The 16,021-nt window shown below is 44.2% G+C and overlaps 1 protein-coding gene across 1 annotated transcript in view; it reads right to left on the bottom strand.

Annotated features, from left to right (window-relative positions):
- The window catches only part of TIGAR (TP53 induced glycolysis regulatory phosphatase), a 123,988-nt gene that overhangs the window by 57,445 nt on the left and 50,522 nt on the right, over positions 1 to 16,021 (bottom strand). The gene's annotated exons all lie outside the window — the stretch shown is intronic.

Here is a 16,021-nt window from a genome sequence, read left to right as displayed (position 1 = left end):
GTTGAGTAAGTCCCTCCCTATTCCTTTTTTATTTTTCTGAAAGTTTTATTGTGAATGGATATTGAATTTTGTGAAATGCTTTTTCTGCATTGGTTGATATGATCATATGTTTTCTTCCTTTAAATTTTTTTAAATGTTTATTTATTTTGGAGAGACAGAGCGTGAGCAGAGAGGGACAGAGAGAGGGAGACACAGAATCTGAAGCAGGCTTCAGGCTCTGAGCTGCCAACACAAAGCCCAACACAGGGCTCGAACTCACGAACCACGAGATCATGACCTGAGCCAAAGTCGGACACTTAACTGACTGAGCCACCCAGGCAACCCATGATCATATGTTTTCTTCTTTAACTGGTTAATATGGCTGATTACTTTGATGATTTTAAAATTTTGAACCAGACTTGCATCTCTGGAATAATCCCCACTTGGTAATGGTGTATGATTCTTTTTATATGCTGTTGAATTCTGCTAATATTTTATTAAGCATTTTTATTTATACTTATGAGATTTATTGGTTTAGAATGTGTTTCTTCATCTTCTATTTTCTGGAAGAAATTATATAGAATTGTTGTTAATTCTTTTTTTAATATTTGGTAAATTTCTCCAGTGAAACTATCTGGGTCTAGAGATTTTTTGGCAGGGGGGTTAAAATTATGAACTCTTAATTGTCACAGGGTTTTTTGGATTATCTATTTCATATTGGGTGACTTGTAATTTTATAATTACTTATCAGTTTGTGTTTTTTGAGGATTTGGCCCATTTCATCTAAGATGTCAAGTTTATGAGAGTAGAATTGTTTGTGGAATCCCTTTTTGATCATTTTGATGTCTTCAGACTCCATAGTGATAGTCCCCTTTTCATTCCACATATTGGTCATTTATGTCTTTTATTTTTTTTCTTTGTCAGTCTTGCTGGAGGTTTGTCAATTTTATTAACTTTCTAAAGTATCACCACTTTCTTTCACAAATTTTATTTATTGCTTTTCTGCCTTTAAATTTCATTGATTTCTCCTTTCACTGTTATCATTTACTTTCTTCTTCTTGCCCTTGGGTTAATCTGCTCTTCATATTCTAGGTTCTTGAATTGGGGGATTTGGTTATGAACAGGAGCCTTTCCTCTTTTCTAATGTAAGCATGTAGTGTGACATATTTCCCTCTTAGCACTGCTTAGCTGTGTCCCCTAACTTTTGATGTGCTGTATTTCATTTCCTTTCAGTTCAATGTATTTTTGGATTTCCCTTGAGACTTCCACTCTTCCCATGGATTATGTAGGAGTGTTGTGATATTTTCCTGTTATCTTTTTACTATTGATTTCTAGTTTGATGTCACTGTGGTTGGACAACAGAGTCTATATTATTTTAATTCTTTTAAATTTATTGAGGTTTGTTTTATGACCCAGGATATGGCCTGTATTGCTACTTTTCATAGAAGTTTCTTTTCTTATTGAATTGGGTAATATTTTATATTGATTTGATCAATTGTTTACTACTAATAATTGAAATTATAACCTAATACATAATAATAATTTTGAAAATTAGAACATACCAGTCACATGAATTTTGAAAAATTATGCTTCTGAACATAGTTTTGTTGAATAAAATTATAACAGGTGAAGTAGAAATGCCACAAAGAAGAATTTGTTCATAAAGTTTTAAATGGATGATGTTGTGTATCAAATAATTATGGTAACTATTTTCCATTGGGTACATGTAAAAGTGTGACTTAAGAATTTTATTTTTAGGGGTGCCTGGGTGGCTCAGTTGGTTAAACGTCCAACTTGGCCTCAGGTCACGATCTCATGGTTTGTGAGTTTGAGCCCTATGATGTACTCTGTGCTGACAGCTCAGAGCCTGGAGCCCGCTTTGGATTCTGTGTCTCCTTCTCTCTCTGCCTCTCCCCCACTCTCACTGTGTGTCTCTCTCTCAAAAATAAATATTCAAAAAAATTTTTAAAAAGCATTTTATTTTTAAATGCCAATATTTAAATATTGAAAATATTTTTAAATTTTAATAAATTATTATAATTTTATAAATTATTAAAATAAAATATTAAAAGTATTTTTGATATTTAAAAATTTATAATACTCGGAGATTACATCCATCTTAATTACTTATTTAAACTTCTGATATAATTTTTTGGATATTGACTTACAAATGAAAGAGAGAATAAATAATGTTTAAAATTCTGTGTGTGTGTGTGGGGGGGGTGTTAAGTAAACAAGTGACATCTAGAGACCACTCTTCTGGAACACAATGCTGAGATCAGTGAAAGGGCATGGATTAAGAGTAGTATGAGATTAAGATGGTCTTGTTGGGGTATTTATTCACTCATTCAATCAGCCATATTTATTAAGTAACACTCATTGTTATATGCAACTTCCCTGCTAAACGCTAGGAAGGTATAGTTGACTGATTCAAGGTCCCAGCCCTCAAGCTGAGCATCACTTAGCAAGAATCGATCAGTAACACCAGCGGTCAGCAGGAGTGTCTGTGTCTATCCCTGTCCTCTGGCCTTAACTGCTGCAATGGGACAGTGGATGAGGGCTTGCAGGCCTATCTTTTAAAAAATTTTTTAAGTTTATTTATTTATTTATTTAGTCACTTATCTATTTACTTATTAGTAATCTCTACATCCAACGTGGGGCTCGAAAGCACCATCCTGAGATCAAGTGTCACATGCTCCTCTGACTGAGCCAGACAGAAGTTCCAGGTCTATTTTTTAAACCTAGACCATGGAACTATATAGCCCACCTCACCCATATAGTCACACTCATGCACACACGGAACGTCATTATTGGTACTAGTTTGCACAGCAAGAAGAATAATCGCATAGGAGCTATCAAGACTTAAGCAAATTATGGTCACACGGCTTAGTCACGGAAGTTCGGCTTAGGCTGGCTTACCAACAAATGAAGCCTGGCTTCTCATTGCAGCTCTCCTCCACCTCAGGCCAGCTGGACTTCTCCCTGCATGGGTGCTGCTCCTTGAGGAAGAAGCACAGTGCAAAGCAGTGAGGTGGGAGGGGCTCGGTGAGAACCAAAGCACTAGATTCTTGTCCCAACTGCAGCTTTGTGTCACCTTAAACAAGTGAACCCCTTTCTGAGCCCCCATGCCTTTATTTGCAAAAGCAAGGGGTTGGACTGGATGATTTATAGGGCTCTTCAGTGTGAGGACTCTGTGATTCTAAGTCTCTTCTGGCTGGTTCCACAACACTCCCCAAGTTCCAAGCACTCTTCTCAGTGTTGGCTAGAGTTCCTCACTCTGAATTAAGTTCCTTGCCTAGAGTCTTTTTAATTCAGCTCTTCCTTAGTCCAAGTTCTGCCAACTTATTGTCTCTCCCTGCCAGCGTTCTCTGAGAGTATCAGTATTTCTCCATGTTCTCTGCTCTGGCTACTGCCTCAAGCTGCCTCCCACAGCATACACGGTCTGTTCCTGGCTCCTTCTTGACTTGGCTCATACTTCTTGCCTCTGCCACGCCACTCTGGTACGAGAGTCAGCCAGGTACTTTCTAATTCCTGGGTCATCAGCTCATGAATGTGGTCCACACCCACAAGATAACACTCAAGGGAAAAATTGCCTATACCTACAAATGGACATGAGCTCTTCACCACACCTTGGGAGTGACTCTTCTCCCTTACCCACACAAAGGAGGCTTTTGGACCCCAAAGACTATAGCCCTATTGAAGCTGAAAATCTGTGGTTTTCCCATTTAATGCAGATTAGTCTTTAAACCTGACACTCAAGGGGTGTCTGGGTGGCTCAGTCGGTTGAGTGTCCAACTCTTGATTTTGTCTCAGGTCATGATCCAAGGGTCACGGGATCAAGTGCCATGTAGGCTCCATGCTGAATGTGGAGTCTGCCTAAGATTCTTTCTCTCTCTGTCTCTCTCTCCCTCTTCTCCTCTCTCCCGCTCGCACCTGTTCATGCTCTCTCTGTCTCTAAAATGAAAACAACAAAAGTAACAAAACAAAACAAAACAAAATACTGGCACTCAAGAGAATATAGCAGATAGTCCAGATAACCTGAGACAATATGGGATTTAAATATTCCCTTTTGTGTCTATAAGCCATCAAGATATCTGGGAGCCATCCAAACACATCAATGTCTCTCTGCATTGCAGTTGGACAAGCAGAGGGCCACCTGGCTGGCTCAGTCAGTGGAGCCTGTGACTCTTGATCTTGGAGTAGTGAGTTTGAGCCCCATGTGGGGTATAGAGAATATCTGAAAAAAATAAAACAAAATCGGACCAGATAGTGTGAACCTGAAGGGATGCAATGGGAAGAATACTGCAGCATCTGTGTGGTGTTCTTGCTGGATACATGAACTTCATCAAACTTTTGGTGCTATATGTTTACAAGAAGTACAGGAGATAGAAGAACAAGATAAATACACCACACAGAAGCAGTCCAGCAAGTCCAGATTGTGAAACATTTGTCCGGGCAGTGGACACAGTTTCTTTACTAACCAATAACACAGAAAAGGAAAAGAGAGGATGAAAATGCAAATTAAGAAACTTAGGAGACATGAGACCAAATGCAGTACGTGCGTCTTGTTTTGTATCCTGATTTAAACAAGTTAAATCTAGAGAGGCATTTTTGAGATGGGAGGAAAACGGAGCTGAAGTGGGTATTGGGTATATGAAGAAATTACTATCTTTGTGAGGTGTTTGGTTTTGTGATTCTGTAAGAAATCGCTCCTTCCCCTCTCCTTCCCCCTTTTCAGAGCTACATATGGAAGTATTTAGGGGCAAAATGACACCATGTCAGGAATTTTCTTTAAAGTGCTATAGGAAAAAAAAAAAAAGAAGAAATGGATAGATGAAGTATGGCAAAATGTTGGTAATTGGTGGACCTGGGGGGTGGGGGCTCATTTCCTATTCTGTGGTTTTTCTCTATGATTAAAAACTTTCAGTGTAAAAAAAAAAAAAAAAAAACACACACACACACACACACAAAAAGGGGAGGGTTTCTGGGAAATGCCAGTGTTTTGGTGTCAAAATGATATGTGACTATTGGCAAAGCCCATAATTACATTTCTGAGTTTAGTGTTATCATAAAGAGAATGAATGCTGGAGTCAGGACGAGACGGCAAGACTGGCTTTGCCACTTAACTGGCCTTGTGATCTTAGACAACTTGCTAAAGTCTCTGAACCTCATTTCCTCACGTGCTTGCTGTGGGAGCAAATGATGCATATCAGGTGCTCAGCAACAGAGATATTTAGTAAGTAGTCTACATAGAAGCTATTATCATCAAGGGGCGCCTGGGTGGCTCAGTTGGTTAAGCATCTGACTTCCACTCAGGTCAAGATCTCACGGCTAGTGGGTTCGAGCCCCGAGTTGGGCTCTGTGCTGACAGCTCAGAGCCTGGAGCCTGTTTCGGATTCTGTATCTCCCTCTCCTTCTGCTCCTCCCCCACTCATGTTCTGTCTCTCTCTCTCAAAAATAAATAACATTAAAAAATTAAAAAAAAAAAAAAGAAGCTACTATCATCGTTAATCTTAAGCCCAAAGCATCAGAGAAATCCTGTCAAGCCATGCATCCAAAGTTGGGTTCAGAAAATAAAAATTCACAGAAGTAAGAATCAGGAAAAAACGTGCAACAGGTGGCCCACACTCTCAGGGCTGCACAAGGGTCCGAACTCCCCAAGGACAAAGCTATGACTCCTCCCTGTGGCCTCATGACCCTCAGGTAGGGAGGAGGCAGCATTCTGCAGATGAAGCCCAGCCCAGGCTTCAAGCAGAAAAGTGAACCAATTAACAGCCCAGGAGAGGGATGGGGGGCCCAGGACTCCTGGTTTGCGCTGCACCCACTAGGAGCATTAGTTGTTGGGAAGAATCTAAATATATAGTGTGTTGTTGAAATGTTTCTTTCTGACAGCCCACTGCGCATTTTCTCTCATGGAGCTCATATTCCCCAAACTGGAAAGTGAAATCGTTTGCAGACTCCCATGGGAAGCTAGAGCCCCGGATTCATTTTTCCCTAGAGAAAGCACGTTTGCTGGAAATTAGAGAAGGTAATTGGAGAGGCCGAGGGAAGAAAGGGACCTGCAGGGGTCATGCGGTCCATCCCCTAGCCTCCCGGCAGGAGTGAGACTAACCCATTCCAGATGGCAGTTGTCCTTGTCTGCTGAAGACCTCCGAGAGAGACCCTCGAAGCCTGACTCAGCAGCTCATTCCAAGAGAGACCCTCGAAGCCTGACTCAGCAGCTCATTCCAGAGCAGGGCCGAGTGAGTGCACGGACCGTGAGTCTAATCTCAGGCCACTGACTCGCTGTGGGTCTTGAATGAGTCATCAGTCTTGGACCCCAGTGTTCCAGTCCACAAAACGAGGGAAGCTGTCACTGCCTGGCTCTTCTGGGATTAAATCCTAGTACAAAATGGAAACAAGCTTTGTGCCCAGGAAGGGTCCGGTATGTAAAAGGCCCGGCAGCATTCCATTGTCCGCTCTTTGAAGAGGTTTAAAAAAATCTTTTAGAGCTTGTCGGAATAAATAGCTTCTCCTCACTGTTCCTTTTTTCGTTATAGGATACAATGAGAGGTGGCCAATTGTTCCTGCCCCCCACCCCACCCCCACCCAGAGGGAAAAAACCCACTGGTTCCACAAAAGTAGCGCATCAATATCATTGGCCCAGAACAAATGGAGGCCTCTGGCAGTGAGAAAATACCCAGAGGCCTTGTTGCCAGGGCAACAACCATGTTAAAGTAGAACTCAGGACCCACAGCTTGAGCCAGGTCTGTTGTTCCCACCGAGTCTGGGGAGCTGAGGAAGACAACTGTGCGGAGAGCCGAAGTCTGGAGACTAAGACCCCAGGAGGTTCAAAAACACAGCCCTGAAGGGGCGAAAGGGGACTGGAGCCAGAGTTGGCTTTTTGTTGCTGTGGTGGTTTAGTTTTTATTATTATTATTATTTTATTGAAATAGAGTTGACGTACAATGTAGCATTAATTTCAGGTGTACAACATCGTGGTTTGGCAAGTGCGGCCGCCGTCTGTCACCATCCACGCTATTACGCACCACTGACGATGAACCAGATCTCATTTACGGAGTCCCTGCCCTGTACCAGGCACTGTGGTGTGGGGGGTGAAAAAGATGGTCTGGCTCTCAGCAAGCTTAGAGGTTAATGGGGAAGACAGACATCCAACAGCCTGTAAACGTTGCAAAGGAGAAGCACAGGGGCTATGACAGCTTGTAAAAAGGCAACGCGGCCGACCATCCTCTCCAAGTCCTGGGTGCCTGAGGAAGCTTTATTAGTACAACCCTTACTGTCGGTGCCTTGCACTTGGCCCTTGGCCCTAATCATACGTGGGTTCCTGTCAATCTCTTCTACAGTTATTCAACTCTGGTATCTTTTAAATTATTATTTTTTTTTATTAAAGTGAAATTCACAGAGCATAAGCTTAACTATTTTAAAGTGAAAATTCAGTGGCATTTAGTACATTCCCAATGTTGTGCAACCACTGCCTCTATCTACTTCCAGAACATTTCATCCCCCCAAAGGAAACCCCATACCATTAAGCAGTTGCTCCCTATCCCTCCCTGGCCCCAGCCCCTGGCAACCACCAATCTGCTTTCTGTTTCTACGGAGTTGCCTATTCTGGATATTCCACACGCATGGAGTCATACAATATGTGACCTTTTGTGTCTGGCTTCTTTCGCTTAGTGTAATGTTTCTGAGGTTCATGCACGTTGTAGCATGTATCAAACCTTCATTCCTTTTTACGGCTGAATAATAACTCTGGTATTTTAATAAAGGTTAACAAATGGATATTCGAGAGAACACTGGACTCAAGAAGAAGAAACGTGGCTCTACGAAATATACCAAATATACCAAATATAACCAATTACCCTGCACCTCCATTTTCTCATCTACAAATTAAATGGTTACCCTCGGCCATTTGCAGAACGGCTGGAAGGCAAATGATGACATACTTATAAATAATAATACATTTTCCAAATAAAGCTATTTAAAGCTCCTAATAGTAACTATTAATTAACATTCCATGTGTACCTCTTATCTCTTCAACTGCCTTTTAAGTTCCTTGGGGAGAATGACTGTGTCATATCCATTTCTACCCTTACAATGTTTAGAATGAAGCCCGTCTCTCACTAGCTGTTCAATAAATGCCTCTTGGGTAGGTAACTACTTGAATGAATGAATGGATGAATGGATGAGACACCACCTGACCTGTGAGGGAAACTGCTTTCTTCCAGGTCACTCGATTGATATTCGTTGAATGAATAAATGAATGAATGAGCGGGTGGAAAGGAAGCATTCCCATCTGGCCTGGAATTATAAGACTCTGCCTTCCCTCCATCTACCCGTGTAGCACCGGTCCCAGCCTGGCCTACAGTCCAAAGAGGAAGGCTGATGAAAATAATCAGGGTACAAAGGGAACATAGACTTTCAGTCTGAAAATGCTGTCCTTTGCATGAAAATGCAAAGAAAAGTAGGGGTTCTGACACCATCCTCTCCTGCACAGAGTCCGTCCCAACTGTTCCGTCTCCAAAGAGGATCAGTATGGGGGCTGCAAGCTTAGATGCCTTACTTAAGAAATAATCCAACCTAACCAGACCTCCCTGGGACTGACTAGGAGTAAGGAGGCATGGGGAGGGACATGTTATCTGAAAACTCACTGTCCCCACCCTTGAGTTAGGAGATAAACTGGGGTGGGGGGTGGGGGTTGGAGTGGAAATGTCATTCCAACACAAAAAGACTCATCCAGGAAGTGGTGTCTTTTAAAATTAGTTTGCCCTCGGGGCTCCTGGGCAGCTCTGTTGTTGAGCATCTGAGTCCATTTCAGCTCAGGTCATGATCTCACTGTTCATAGGTTCGAGCCCGGCGTCAGGCTCTGTGCTGACAGCGCAAGCTTGCTTAAGATTCTCTCTCTCCCTCTCTCTCTCTGCCCCTCCACCCCTAAAATAAGTAAACATTAAAAAAATAAAATTAGTTCACCTCAAATATTCTTTTTCTCCCCCCAGATATTCTGTTTTAATCCAAGTATACCTTCACAAAATAAAATTGCAAACCTTGCAACAGATACTGAGTGAGCTCAGGTGGCCGGGAGTGGTGTCAGGGGACTACTCAGATCGCAGGTGGAGCCAGCTGGAGAGGACCTGGCTGAGGTGGTCGGTGACCAGGTACAGAGGGGCCACAGAGAGGGTGTCGGGCTTCCAAAGAGAAAGATTTTAGTATCCAAGGGTTAAAGAAGGGCCCCTGAGGTCATTGTTTAAGGACTCTGTACAACTCCATTTTGAAAGGCAAAAATTCATTGAAAGATTTCACCATAAAATTGAACAAGAAAAACCTTGCCCCCCCAAATCAATTTTGACTATTTATTCTATGATTTTGCATGTAGTAGCAACTATAACCACATTTTATTTTCTTCAGTGCATATTTTCATAACCTGCCATTTAATTTTGTTTGGTTACTATTTCTTTTAATATCCCAGGATCTAATTTTAATGGTCCCTTTCTGGTTCTAATTCTGCTTTGTGATGAGAAGCCCCCATATTTTATTTACAGAAGGGGACTGTCGTAACTCTGTGGTCACTGGAATTGACGCGTGTGGCCCTGAATTAGAGTTAAAGAGAAATGTATTTTGGTTCTGCTTTTGGTTTACTGTGTGATGTTGGCAAAGCGGCCCAACATCTTTGTGTCCCCGTTTCCACGTCCACCAAAATTAAGATACCAGTCCCTGACTTCCCTGTACTCCACAGGGACCTCGGTGGGACTTGTACTATGATCTTCGCAAAAGTAAATGGTGGACTTCGTAAGAGGATGTTGCCACTATCTTGTCAACCCTACAGGGCCAGAAAACCCGGAACAATAGATGTTCTGAACATGATTTCTATTTCGTTTTGGTATTGTTATAATAAATGAACCTTAAGCTTTCTTTCAGCACTGAAATTCTATGACATATGTCTTCACAGCAGATTTATCTTCCTAATTACCATTTATACAGGGTGGCTTTATAATTCTATTTCCTCAGCACACTCCCACTGATGGAGTGGGGAGGAAGCGCATGTTGGACTGGGGCTGTTATGAATGATTTACGTGCTGACTTTCAAGGGCCCCCGGGACATTCAGGGAAGGATTGCCATTATTCCGTCACTCACTTTGCCCCATAACATGCTAGGAGGTCAGAGATGCCAGGATTTTCTCCCCTATTTGATAGACTGGGGAATCAGCAAAACCACTCACTCACCTTGGGCTGCGTCTCTGGATCCCCAGTTTTTCCATCTGGTCTATCGCCTCCTTTGCAAGATTGAAGGAGAAGAAACCGAAAGCAGCTAGGGCCCTGACCACTGACCCACAGCATTGTGGCACTGCCCTGGGAAGCAGGGGAGGTACTGACATCTGGGGCAAGAGGTCACCGGGGGCAGAGGCAGGAGGTCACCCAGGGCCTTGGGCAGCTTCCCCAGAGCTTGGAGCTGAACCCCACCCCAACCCCCGTGGTGCCAAGCCCTTTTCTCTCAATTGTTCTAGCTTTACGAGCATTTGGGAGGAAAATGTCATCCAGCTGGTCTGGATTTCTCAGCACATAAGGGATCCAGAGAGTGTTTTGTAAGTTCTCTTGGATGACCATTCTGGGTTTCTGTGAGAGATCAACTGAGCCCCTTTGCATTAAATGAAGGAAGTTACATTTTACCAGCTGTCCCAGGGCGGAGGTGGAAGGGGCTGCCTGGAGGAAGTGGAGAAAGGGGCATGGAGAAGGTTGAGCTCACAGAGCAAGAATAGGGGCTCTTTGCAATTCCCTCTGCTAGCTGGGCATTCTCCTTACAAGAGCCACAGGCCGAGAAAGCCATTCTGTTCCTGCTCCACCTACCTGGCAGAAGGACCACCCAGATTTGGGAAACTGAGGCAGAAGAAGCGGAGTCCCTGAAGGGACTTTCATGGCATGACTAAACAAGCAGTGACTGGAGGTAAATCGGCTGCTCCAAAGCCTCCATCACCTGGGTTCAAATCTTGCTTCTTTGTGATGTTGGGAAATTACTAAATTATCACGAAACTTCACTTTGCTCACCTACAAAGTGGGGACAATAATACCTCTTTCATAGAATGTTGGCAATATTAAAAGAAGAGGATATACACAAAATACCCAGCATGTTGCCAAGCAAAAGGTAGCTGGTTAAACTATGATGATATGTATCAACAAGGAAATGTCCCAAGGCTGAGGATGGCAGCACACTGTGCTGGGCATGACCCAGAGGTCTGAGGTGAGTCTGGTGCCACAGGGAGCTTGCGGGGTAGTTGGGAAGGTATAGGAAGACTTGACTTACATTATACTAGCAAGAGACCTTAGGTAACAAAATAAAGCAGCTTGTGTATGAGTGTTAGAGACAATGAGTGTTCCAGATTTCAAGAGGAGAGTTCATCGTGAATTGGGCAGATCAAGGAGGTCTTCTTGGAGGAAGCAGAAATGGACTTTCTTGTCCTATTTGCCCCAGACAATTTAAGTTGGCTCTTTAGTGACCCAGCGAAGCACATATAGTGTTGAACTCTTCTAGCAACTGGTTACCTTCTCACACTTGCACATATCTTTAGGGCGGGGAGGGGCAGAATATTTGAAGCCTCTGCTCAAACTCTGCTGAAATGTTGGGGGCCTGGGTGGCCGGCTGGATGAGCTCATTCCACTGGGGCTAGGAGGAGGCTGAGCGAACCAAATCTCCTGTCATTGGCACTGATGGCAATTGGGCCAGAAGTTAAGGATTTTTACCAAGCTCTCAGGCATCTTGGCCACTATTACCAAGAAGTCCCCAAAGCAAGCTTATCTCAAGATATATCCTTCCCTGGAGATACTTGTGAGCAGAGAGGCCTTTGTGCAGGAAGAGGGGCAGTGGGGCCTGGGGATACCGAACCAGAAAGGTAACCAAGACAGTGGTCCCGGAGAGAAATGCTCTCCAGAAAGCAAATCCCCATGGAAGGGAGTTCGTTTTACAGTGTAGTGTCTTCAAATGTGTGAATGTGTATATGAGAGAGAAAGGGGGGGGGGGGCAGAGAGGGGAAAAGCAAGCAGTAACACCAAGCACAACATTGGAAAGTTTGTTTTCCACACGGCCCCTTTATCTGGTAGCAAATATATCTCCTGGGAAAAGAAAACATTTCTCAGGGCAATCCCTCAGGAACATTTTTTTCCCCCTCCTCCCTATGTGATTTACATTGAGGCTGCTGGGGGCACCCAGGGGTCCCCCTGGGGAGCGTGAGGGCTTGGTGGGCAGGCAGAGGAAGGGAGGGAATAACAACCCTCACCCCCACCCTCCCTGACGGTCTACACGGAGCACCCGGGAGCTCCACTGGCAGCGTGTGAATGTGTGAGAAGGGCCTCCTCAGGAGGGGCACCCACTCTTCTGAGGGACTCATCCCCATATAGAGAGCCTTGGTACTGGTTGGCCAAGCTGCGTTCCAGCCCTCATCCCCCCATCAATCACTGCTACCACTCAGTTTCCACAGCTGTAAAGTGACATCGATAGGAACCGCTCTGTCTCCCTCACACGGTCACCATGGGGATCTAATGAGACTGTGGAGGCACATTAGAAAACAGACAGGGACATAAGTGGCCATTAGCTCAATGGTGGAAAGCAAGGAGCTTGAGGTTGGAGTCCAAAGATCTGGAATCCCAGCCCTACTGCAGTGTGGCCACGGGCCAGTCACTGCCAACGGGTTTAACCATCTTCACCCGGAAAGGGGATAAAACCATTCACCGCCTCTCACTGGGTCATGACCACAAAGGTGCTTTGTATGGTCAATTGCCATAGAAAGCATTCAGGTTAATTCTGCTGGAGGTTCTATTTCAGGCTAGGCCCGCTCAGAGGGACAAGTGGGAACTTGAATGCAGCACCGATATTTTCTGCCCTTTAATGGAATCCCTGGACTTTCCCGGCGGCCTGGCAACTTGAGAAGGCTCTTGCTTTGAATGAAATAATTTGACCATAGATATGACCACGTTCTTTCAAAACGTTCTTTCAAACGTGTGACTATTGGAAATCCCTAGTTATAGTAAAGAGGGCACAAGTTAATTTGTAGCATTTTTGTTGCAGAGGCTGGGATAGTCTGCCAAATAGCCCTTTTCCCCTTCTTCCTTGCTAACAACCCTGTTGGGAGTATGGAGGTGGCAGTGAGCTCAGGCAAAACAAAGGCCATTTTCCACTCCCACTGGCATATAGGGGAACCGTGTGGCTGACTCTGGGCCAGTGCAATGTAGGCACTAGTTCCTGGGGAGGCTGTAGGAGGTTCTTCCAAAGCAGGGACTAATTGAGCCCGTGGCGGCCTTTAACTTGGTCTCTTCACTTTCTTAGTGTCTGGAATGTAGAAACGGTGGCTGGAGCTCCACTGGCCATTTTGTGATCAGGGTGCTGTCTTGAGGGTAGTAGCAATATATTAAGGATCAGGCAGCAGAATGGCAAAAGAGTCTGGTATACTCCTGGCAGTATTGAACTTCCATTCTGGCCTTAGACCTCCAGACCTCTTTTATGTGAGGAAAAATAAACAGATTTATTTAAGCTGCTTTCCACCCATCCCCCTAGCCCCCCCCCCCAAAAGGTTTCTGTTGTAACTGAATGTAGTTCCTAACCGGATACTATTTTATCCTATCCTATTATCTTTGGTAGGCCCACATGACTATTCTCTTAGGAGCTAAATACGTTTTACCAATAACGTCTCTCTTATTCCTGAAAGAATTCTTCAAACATAAGATTTACTGACCGGTAAGCTGAGGCCTAAAGAATAATATCAGCTGAAGAAAATCAGGAGAAAGCATAGGTGTTAACTTCTAGGTCAGCTATAGCTTCCTCAACCGAAATGACTATCTTTCTAAATCTTCCTACTATTTTTCGACAGAGGAAAGGCTACAAGGCATTACAGTTACCATTCTGCAATTTGAAACAGTAAATCAGACAGGCTAAATTTGTAGACTAATATTTTGTCACTTCCTTTTTTTTTTTTTTTTTTTGATGTTTATTTATTTTTGAGAGGAGGGGAGGGGCAGAGAAAGAGGGAGACACAGGATCCGAAGCAGCCTCCAGGCTCCAAGCTGTCAGCACAGAGCCCGATGCGGGGCTTGAACTTATGAATGGTGAGATCATGACCTGAGCGGAAGTCGGTTGGACGCTCAACTGACTGAGCCACCCAGGTGCCCCATCCCTTCTTTTTAACATTTATTTCTTCATTTTGAGAGAGAAGCAGCATGTGTGCACCCATGCATGAGCAGGGGAGGGGCAGAGAGAGAGGGAGAGAGAGAATCCCAAGCAAGCTCCTTGCTGTCTGTGCAGAGTCCAACCCAGGGCTTGATCTCACCAACCTGAGGTCATGACCTGAGCCGAGGTCCGGAATCTGGTGCTTACCTGACTGAGCCACCCAGGATCCCCAATATTTTGTCACTTTTACAATGAAGAACACATGCAGAGAGAGACCTGATGATCCGAAGGTCCTCAAAATTCCTGCCCTTTCATTAAGTGGCAGAGAGACAGAGAATGGGGAGGGAGGCAGCCGAAAGGCAAGAAAAAAGCCACAGAATCTCAGGGGGGCACAGCACCAAGCCCACACCATTTCAGACACCCCGATTAAAGCCACACAGCACTTTGGGGCACCTGGGTAGCTCAGTTGGTTGAGCGTCCAGCTTCGGCTCAGTCATGATCTCACGGTCCATGGGTTCGAGCCCCACATCAGGCTCTGTGCTGACGGCTCAGGGCCTGGAGCCCGCTTCAGATTCTGTGTCTTCCTCTCTCTCTGCCCTTCCCCTGCTCATGCTCTGTCTCTCTCTGTCTCTCAATAATAAATAAACGTTAAAAAGTAAATAAAAAAGGGGCGTCTGGGCGGCTCAGTCAGTTAAGCGTCTGACTTCGGCTCAAGTCACGATCTCGTGGTCCGTGGGTTCAAGCCCCGCGTCGGCTCTGTGTTGACAGCTCAGAGCCTGGAGCCTGCTTCGGATTCTGTCTCCCTCTCTCTCTACCGCTCCCCTGCTCACGCTCTGTCTCTGTCTCAAAAGTAAATAAACTTAAAAAAAAAAAGCCACACAACACCTTACACCAACAGTGTACATAGCCCTTCATCCCTCAAAGCTCTGTGACACGGAGACTGTATTTATCACAATGCCAACACACCTGAATAAAAATGGAAACACCTAGATCTTTGTTATGTCCAGAGCAGATGGAGTGTTTCTTTGAAAACACCTGGAAGACTGGTGAACTTTTCTTTCTTGAAAGAAATGTCTTCACACACTTGGAGTTTGGCACCATGTCCTCAGAGCCTCAGTCCACATGGGGATACAGGATGGTGCATTTATGGAATAGGCTCCCCGTGATACAAATCTCTGACCAAACCTACTAAACGAATTGGCAGAACTGAGTACTGTGGTGATATCATGGAAATAAGTCCTGCGTACGCAAATTTACAAAAACAAAACCAAAACCAAAAACAAAATAGCTCATACAACTCTCAGTTAATTTCAAACCTCCAGGTGTTGAAGCAAGAGTACCATGTCGTCTATCCAAACAAAATAGCTCACGATACACATGAACATACAGATGTCTGCCCTGTCTTGCTTCTGTTCCATTTCTTCCTTGAATCCTTCCTGACCTGATGTTCTGACACTGCACAAGTAAGCCCTGAATTAAATTTTGTCTCATACTGATCCCTACTTCACGTGTGTTAATTTTGTCCTTTCAATGTAACCGTATACTTCTTAAGTGTAAGAGATCCTATGACACGTCACTCAGGTTACTTAAATGACTTTAAAGTGTTAAGTCTTGACTTCTACTTCCAGAAAGATGGAAGGGATGTACCTTTCTCTACTTTTCCCATTAAGTACAATGAAAAGCCCTGGACATTATATATAAAACATTATACATAAAACAAATATAAGTAGACTCTGGAGGCACCTGGGTGACTCAGCTGGTTGAGTGTCCAACTCTTGGTTTCGGTTCAGGTCATGATCTCACAGTTTCATGAGTTCAAGCCCCGCATGGATTCTGTGCTGACATTGAGGAGCCTACTTGAGATTCTCCCCCTTTCTCTGGCCCTCCCCCACAGAG

This window comes from Panthera uncia, chromosome B4 (genome assembly GCF_023721935.1).
Source record: "Panthera uncia isolate 11264 chromosome B4, Puncia_PCG_1.0, whole genome shotgun sequence".
In the NCBI taxonomy this organism is placed as follows: Eukaryota; Metazoa; Chordata; class Mammalia; order Carnivora; family Felidae; genus Panthera; species Panthera uncia.
The sequence above is the reverse complement of the archived record's forward strand: the minus strand, read 5'-3'. Positions and strand labels throughout refer to the sequence as shown.